The sequence below is a fragment of the Triticum urartu genome, chromosome 5A (genome assembly GCF_056163025.1).
Source record: "Triticum urartu cultivar PI428250 chromosome 5A, HENAU_Tu73, whole genome shotgun sequence".
NCBI lineage: Eukaryota > Viridiplantae > Streptophyta > Magnoliopsida > Poales > Poaceae > Triticum > Triticum urartu.
This window is the reverse complement of record NC_141877.1, coordinates 399,878,853-399,887,509: the sequence shown is the minus strand read 5'-3', so window position 1 is coordinate 399,887,509 and position 8,657 is coordinate 399,878,853.

Genomic DNA, 8,657 nt, shown 5'->3' with positions numbered 1-8,657 from the left:
TTATGTATGCGTGGCACGGATTTCGCCGTTTGGCTGGGACCGGGTTAGGGGCCGCATTGCTATGCGAGCTCGGAACATGCCAGACGGTCCTGTTGCCGAATACTCTGGGCGCGCTTGAAGGTGTCCGGGTCCTTAAACGCCGAACTAGTGGATTTCCTTAAGAGGCTGCTTTGCGCTTCCGCTGCGAGGGCCGCAGTGTGCTCCTCCGTTCGGAGAGAGCGCTCTGTGTTTCCATTAACTGTAATGACCCCCCGAGGTCCTGGCATCTTGAGCTTGAGGTATGCATAATGCGGTACCACATTGAATCTCGCAAATGCGGTTCGCCCGAGCAGTGCATGATAACCACTGCGGAACGGGACTATATCGAAGATTAACTCTTCGCTTCGGATGTTATCCGGGGATCCGAAGACCACTTCATGTGTGACTGAGCCTGTGCAATGGACCTCCACACCTGGTATGGCACCTTTAAAGGTCGTTTTTGTGGGTTTGATCCTTGAGGGGTCTATACCCATTTTGCGCACTGTGTCCTAGTAAAGTAGGTTCAGGCTGCTGCCTCCATCCATAAGGACTCGAGTGAGGTGAAATCCGTCGATGATTGGGTCTAGGACCAGTGCGGCAAATCCGCCATGACAGATACTAGTGGGGTGGTCCCTACGATCGATGGTGATCGGACAGGAGGACCATGGGTTGAACTTTGGGGTGACTGGCTCCAACGCATATACGTCCCTGAGCGCACGCTTCTGATCCCTCTTGGGGATGTGGGTTGCATATATCATGATCATCGTCCGCACTTGTGGGGGGAACCTCTTCTGTCCTTTGGTATTCGGCTGCCGGGGCTCCTCCTCGTCATCACTATGTGGCCCCTTATTTTTGTTTTCGGCAATTAACTTATCGGCCTGCTTGAACACCCGACAATCCCTGTTGGTGTGGTTGACTGGCTTGTCTGGGGTGCCATGTATTTGACACGAGCGATCGAGTATATGGTCCAAACTGGACGGGCCCGAAGAGCTTTGTTTGAATGGCTTTTTCCGCTAACCGGGTTTAGAGCCTTTGAATCCGGCATTGACTGCTATATCCTCGGTATTATCATTGTTAATGCGGCGCTTATGTTTGTTGCGACGTGACCTGCTATTGCCGTCCTTGGTATCCGAAGTACCATGGTTCTTTGATATGTTATTACTGCTAGCCAGCCAGCTGTCTTCTCCCGCACAAAAGCGGGTCATGAGTGTCGTGAGGGCTGCCATAGATTTCGGCTTTTCCTGACCAAGGTGCCGGGCTAGCCACTCATCGCAGATGTTATGTTTGAAAGTTGCTAGGGCTTCTGCATCCGGACAGTCGACGATTTGATTTTTCTTTGTTAGGAACCGTGTCCAGAATTGCCTGGCCGATTCCTATGGCTGTTGAATTATGTGGCTCAAGTCATCGGCATCTGGTGGTCGCACATAAGTGCCCTAAAAGTTGTTGAGGAATGCGGCTTCCGGATCTTCCCAACAGCCAATGGACTCTGCTGGCAAGCTATTGAGCCAATGCCGAGCTAGTCCTTTGAGTTTGAGTGGGAGGTATTTAATGGCGTGTAGATCATCACCGCGTGCCATGTGGATATGCAGGAGGAAATCCTCGATCCATACCGCAGGATCTGTTGTGCCGTTGTATGATTCTATATTTACGGGTTTGAAACCCTCTGGGATCTGATGATCCATTACTTCGTCTGTGAAGCATAAAGGGTGTGCGTCGCCTCTGTACTAGGCTATATCGCGACGCAGCTCTAATGAGTCTTGCCCGCTGTGCTCGGCCCGACCGGATTTACTTTTACTGTATCCAGCGTGACAGTTATCGTCTCGCGTAGTGGCGCGCCCTCGTGATCCGTAGATCGATCTTGCATGTTTTGCTTTGTCCTCCAATACGTCTCGCAGGTCTGGCGTATTTCCCCATGCCTTATTTGAATGGCGTCGGGGTGCGGGCTGAGCTTTTGGCTGGAATGCCTCTCTGTCGCGGCCACGGGGTGGCTGATCAGCCGCGTCATACGCTTCTTCCTCCAGTCGGGGTAGCAACTTGCATTTTGGGTAACTCTTGGAGGGGCGTTCGAGTTTATATTCCTCGGCCGCCAGGACTTCAGTCCATCTGTCAGCTAGCAGATCTTGATCAGCTTGAAGCTGCTGCTGCTTTTTCTTGAGGCTATTTGCCGTGGCTATAAGCCGGCGCTTGAAGCGCTCTTGTTCGACGGGATCCTCTGGCACGATGAATTCGTCATCGTCGAGGCTTGCCTCGTCTTCGGAGGGAGGCGTGTAATTATCATCATCCTCGTCTGCCGCTCTCTCAGGAAGGCTGGCCTCTCCATCCTCCTGCCCTAAATCATGCTGGAGGGGATTATTGCCATCTTCGGCACTATCCGGAGTGCTATTATCTCTTGTGCCGGTATCACCACTTTTGCTTTGGCGGGACTTAGGGTGGCGCCACTGACGTGGGCGCTTGGGTTGCTTCTTGGAGGGGTCATCCTCCGTTGTATCGTCGCCATTGCCTTTTTTGGGTGTGTCCACCATGTATATATTGTACGATGAGGTGGCTATCCAGTGCCCTGTGGGCAGTGGTTCATCTTCATCTCCCGCATCGTCGTCCATACCATCGATGTCTTCGGAGTCGAAGTCGAGCATGTCGGTTAAGTCGTCGACAGTGGCTACTAAGTGGGTGGTGGGTGGGCGTCGAATTTCTTCATCGTCCGCATCCCAATCCTGCCGGTCATAGTTCGGCCAGGATCCTCCTGACAAGGAGAGAGACCTTAATGAGTTCAGTATGTCGCCAAAGGGCGAGTGTTGAAAAATATCCGCGGAGGTAAACTCCATGATCAGCGCCCAATTGGATTCACTAGGAACGGGCGCAGGCGGTTCGGAGTCTGTGGCCGAAGAAGGATCCGGCAGTTTGACAACACGACTCTCGTGCAGGGTAAGGTCGATGTTTGGCTCGATCGCCGCTGAGGATAAGGCCTCCGTGGCGGGGTCCATCCCCCCGTCCATGGATGGCGCAACTGGCTCCGAATTGAGGGTCGGAGCGGCTGCCGGTGCGATCTCCTGAACACTGTCCGATGGTAGAGCTAAATCGTACTCATCGTGACCGTGTGACGCACAAGGCAGGGGCTCGAATCCGTCGAAGATCAAGTCTCCACGGATATCGGCCGAGTAGTTTAAGCTTCCAAACCTGACCTGGTGGCCAGGGGCGTAACTTTTGATCTGCTCCAGATGGCCAAGAGAGTTGGCCCGCAGTGCGAAGCCGCCGAATACAAAAATCTGTCTGGGGAGAAAAGTCTCACCCTGGACTACATCGCTATCGATGATTGTAGGAGCCATCAAGCCTAACGGTGACGGCACAGAGTAACTCTCAATGAAAGCACCAATGCCGGTGTCAAAACCGGCGGATCTCGGGTAGGGGGTCCCGAACTGTGCGTCTAAGGCGGATGGTAACAGGAGGCAGGGGACATGATGTTTTACCCAGGTTCGGGCCCTCTTGATGGAGGTAAAACCCTACATCCTGCTTGATTTATTCTTGATGATATGGGTATTACAAGAGTTGATCTACCACGAGATCGGAGAGGCTAAACCCTAGAAGCTAGCCTATGGTATGATTGTATGTTGTCCTACGGACTAAAACCCTCCGATTTATATAGACAGCGGAAAGGGCTAGGATTACACAAGGTCGGTTACAAAGGAGGAGATATACATATCCATATTGCCTAGCTTGCCTTCCACGCCAAGTAGAGTCCCATCCGGACACGAGACGAAGTCTTCAATCTTGTATCTTCATAGTCTAACAGTCCGGCCAAAGGATATAGTCCGGCTGTCCGAAGACCCCCTAATCCAGGACTCCCTCAACGGGCGTGGGTAAACCAACTGTGCCATTGATTACGGCGCTTGGGGGATAAGCGAGTTTTACCAGGCTGGTGGGGACGCATAGTTTCGTCCGCCCATATAAAGGGATAAGGATTCACCTTTTCATCCACGCCTTCTTCCTCCTTTGCTCATCCATTTTCGCACACTCGAGCTCCAGTGCCCAAGTCCACATTTCCCACCTCAACCTTCTCCAACCATGTCCGGAGCGGGAGGCAGGTGGATGGTCTCCTCCATCACGGAGGGACACATCAAGAAGCTGAGGAGAGCCGGATACCTGCCCGACGACATCGCGCACCGGCTCCCAGATGAGGGGCAGCTCATCCCCACCCCAGGCCCCACGAGAGGGTAGTGTTCCTTACCCATTTCCTCCACGGACTGGGATTCCCTCTCCACCCATTTATCTGGGGGCTCATGTTCTACTACGGCCTGGATTTCCACGATCTGGCCCCGAACTTCATCCTCAACATCTCGGCGTTTATCGTCGTGTGCGAGGCCTTCCTCCGCATCAAGCCCCACTTCGGCTTATGGCTAAAGACCTTCAATGTCAAGCCGAAGGTAGTGAGCGGCCGCCAAGCGGAGTGCGGAGGCGCCATGGTGGGCAAGATGCCCAACGTCACATGGCTCGATGCCTCCTTCGTGGAGACCATAAAGGGGTGGCAATCGGGGTGGTTCTACATCACCGAGCCGCGTGACCCTGAATGGGCAGCGGCCCCCGAGTTCCGATCTGGCATCCCCATGCGGCTCACCATGTAACAGTCATAACCTAGGGTGACACAGAACTAGCTCCAAGTCATCAATGTAATGTAGGCATGTATTCTGAATATAGTCATACATGCTTATGGAAAAGAACTTGCATGACATCTTTTGTCCTACCCTCCTGTGGCAGCGGGGTCCTAGCTGAAACTAAGGGATATTAAGGCCTCCGGCCTTTTAATAGAGTACCGGACCAAAGCATTAACACATAGTGAATGCATGAACTCCTCAAACTACGGTCATCACCGGAAGTGGTCCCGGTTATTGTCACTTCGGGGTTGCCAGATCATAACAGATAGTAGGTGACTATAGACTTGCAAGATAGGATCAAGAACTCTCATATATTCATGAAAACATAATAGGTTCAGATCTGAAATCATGGCACTCAGGCCCTAGTGACAAGCATTAAGCATAGCAAAGTCATAGCAACATCAATCTCAGAACATAGTGGATACTAGGGATCAAACCCTAACAAAACTAACTCGATTACATGATAAATCTCATCCAACCCATCACCGTCTAGCAAGCCTACGATGGAATTACTCACGCACGGCGCTGAGCATCATGAAATTGGTGATGGAGGATGGTTGATGATGACGATGGCGACAGATTCCCCTCTCCGGAGCCCCGAACGGACTCCAGATCAGCCCTCCCGAGAGAGTTTAGGGCTTGGCGGTGAATCTTTCTCCTTGATTTTTTTCTCTCCGAACACGAATATATAGAGTTGGAGTTGAGGTCGGAGGAGCTCCAGGGGGGCCACGATGTAGGGGGCGCGCCCCCCACCCTCGTGGCTAGGGTGTGGGCCCCCTGACCTTGATCTTTTGCCAGTATTTTTTTATTATTTCCAAAAATACGCTCCGTGAAGTGATACGTCTCCAATGTATCTATAATTTTTTATTGCTCCATGCTATATTATCTATTGTTTTTGACATTATTGGGCTTTATTATCCACTTTTATATTATTTTTGGGACTAACCTATTAACCGGAGGCCCAGCCCAGAATTGTTGTTTTTTGCCTGTTTTAGGGTTTCGAAGAAAAGGAATATCAAACGGAATCCAAACGGAATGAAACCTTCGGGAACGTGATTTTCTCAACGAATAAGACCAGAGAGACTTGGACCCTACGTCAAGAAATAAAACAGGAGGCCACGAGGTAGGGGGCGCGCCCTGATACGTCTCTAACGTATCTATAATTTTTGATTGCTCCATGCTATATTATCTACTGTTTTGGATGTTTATGGGCTTTATTATACACTTTTATATCATTTTTTGGGACTAACCTATTAACCTAGAGCCCAGTGCCAGTTTCTGTTTTTACCTTGTTTTAGGGTTTCGAAGAAAAGGAAAACCAAACGGAGTCCAATTGACCTGAAACTTCATGGAACTCATTTTTGGAAGGAAAGAAGCCCAGAAGACTTGGAGTGCACGCCAGGGGACTTACGAGGAGGCCACGAGGTAGGGGGCGCGCCCACCCCCCTGGGCGCGCCCTCCACCCTCGTGGGCCCCTCGTGGCTCCCCTGACGTACTTCTTCCGCCTATATATCTCCATATACCCTAAAAACATCTGAGAACACGATAGATCGGGAGTTCCGCCGCCAGAAGCCTCCGTAGCCACCAAAAACCAATCTAGACCCGTTTCGGCACCCTGCCGGAGGGGGCAATCCTTCTCCGGTGGCCATCTTCATCATCCCGGTGCTCTCCATGACGAGGAGGGAGTAGTTCTCCCTCGTGGCTGAGGGTATGTACCAGTAGCTATGTGTTTGATCTCTCTCTCTCTCTCTCGTGTTCTTGAGATGATACGATCTTGATGTATCGCGAGCTTTGCTATTATATTTGGATCCTATGATGTTTCTCCCCCCTCTACTCTCTTGTAATGAATTGAGTTTCCCCTTTGAAGTAATCTTATCGGATTGAGTCTTTATAGATTTGAGAACACTTGATGTATGTCTTGCCGTGCGTATCTGTGGTGACAATGGGATATCACGTGATTCACTTGATGTATGTTTTGGTGATCAACTTGCGGTCCCGCCCATGAACCTATGCATAGGGGTTTGAAAGAACATGCGGTGCCCCCATGTTTGGTTTTGGTAATTGATGACAATCTCTATGGACTAATGGTTGCCTTGAGTTATATTTGAAGGTTTTATCCATAAGCTTTTCTTGGAGTACATGTGTTGGTTTCAAGGAGAGTTTGTGTCGACCAAGGTGCTATTCAAGGAATTACCTAAATATTGGTCTTGTGAGAGGTTGATCAAGACTAAGTCAAAGAGTGAATCAAGTTGATCAACCCACAAAGCGTAGAAGATGTACCGAGAGGGATCAAGTGATCCCATGGTATGGTAAGCATTGTCAATTACGCTTTGTGTACTAACCCATGGTCTTCGTGAGGGTTCTTTGTGGGGTTAGGTTGCGGTGTGCAAGTTCAAGTGGAGCATCACGAAGAGATCAAATGCTTGAAGCTTGCCGTCCTTTGTGGTGACAATGGACTTGTGAAGATGTGCGGAAGAGTGGCTCATCCATAGTGGAGTATGGGGGAGCAATCAACTAGTCTTCATCGAGCCAACACAATCAAGCAAGGTGGTCCAACTTGAGGAAGTCAAGATCGTCATCATCTAGCTCAAGTGGACCATGTGCAAGGCAAAGGTTTTCCCTTGATAGGTTTTCTATTTTACCGGTCTCACGATGGTAGTTGGGAGACCGGGTTATAGGATCGATTGTCGTACTATCAAGGGGGGCTCTCGATGAGTAGCTTGATCGTATCATTCGTTGAGAGCTCAAACCATTGCATCCTTGCATCATCCTTCTTTGTTCTTGTTTGGTTTTCTTTGTGAGTCTTAGAGCTTATGGTAATCTTGATGACAAGCTCGAGTTCATCGAAAACGGAGTTCACATGCATCTTCTATGATGTTTTCGATGTTGGAGGTTTTGCCGGTTCTTCTCGGTTGGAGGATTCACTCCTCTTTTTGTTGGCATACCTCCCCTGCCTCTTCTCGGTTCTTCGCTGTTTTGATGCTACTCGTCGTCTTGTATCCAACAAGCTTGAGTTTGCTCAATTCGGAGCTCATATGCAGAAGTTATGGCAGTTCTGGTTTTCCGTGGAGTTTACTTGCTTTCGTGGAAGTGGCATAAGGTTGGCGCCAGCAGTAGTACCGCTGGGCCGGAGCGGCAGTACCGCTTATCTCCACAAGCGGTAGTACCGCTGTCCCACAGCGGTAGTACCGCCCATGGCCATAAGCGGTAGTATGGCTCCGGTTCCGCGCCGGTACCGCCTCGACTCGAGACATGGTTTTCTCGTGTCGGGTTCAGCAGCAGTAGGAGCGGTAGTACCGCTCATGTGCGGTAGTACCGCGGCTACCACCACCCCTAGTGCCGCTCAATGGCCCTCCTCTCTATTCCTTCTCCCTGTGCTCGTGGTAGGCACTGTGCGCGGTCCCAGCGGTAGTACCGCTGGGCCGGAGCGGCAGTACCGCTTATCACCACAAGCGGTAGTACCGCTATCCCAAGCGGTAGTACCGTTGCGGCCAACGGTAGTACCGCTGGCTCCAGCGGTAGTGCCGCTCATACGGATCTGCCTCACACTCTGTTCGCTCCACTCTCCGTGTTCTACCGCCCGAGCGGTAGTACCGCTCCCCTGAGCGGTAGTACTGCTCGTGCGCGGACTGAGCACATAACGGTTGGATTCGGGAGCTCCTATAAAAGGTGGTCTTCTTCCCCATTCAACCTTATCCTTTGAGCTCGTTTTCTTCCCCCATTGTTGACCTTCTTCGAGCTTGCTAACTCTCAATCCCTCCATGGATTCTTGCTAGTTTTTGAGGGAAAAGAGAGAGGAGATCTAGATCCACATTTCCACCAATCACTTTCTCCTCTAGCTGAGGGGAACCCCTTGGATCTAGATCTTGGAGTTCTTGGTGTTCTCCTTCTTGTTCTTCCTCTCATTTTCCTCCCTAGCATTAGTAGCTTCGGTGGGATTTGAGAGAGAAGGACTTGGGCACTCCATGTGCCCTTGCCATTGCATTTGGTGCA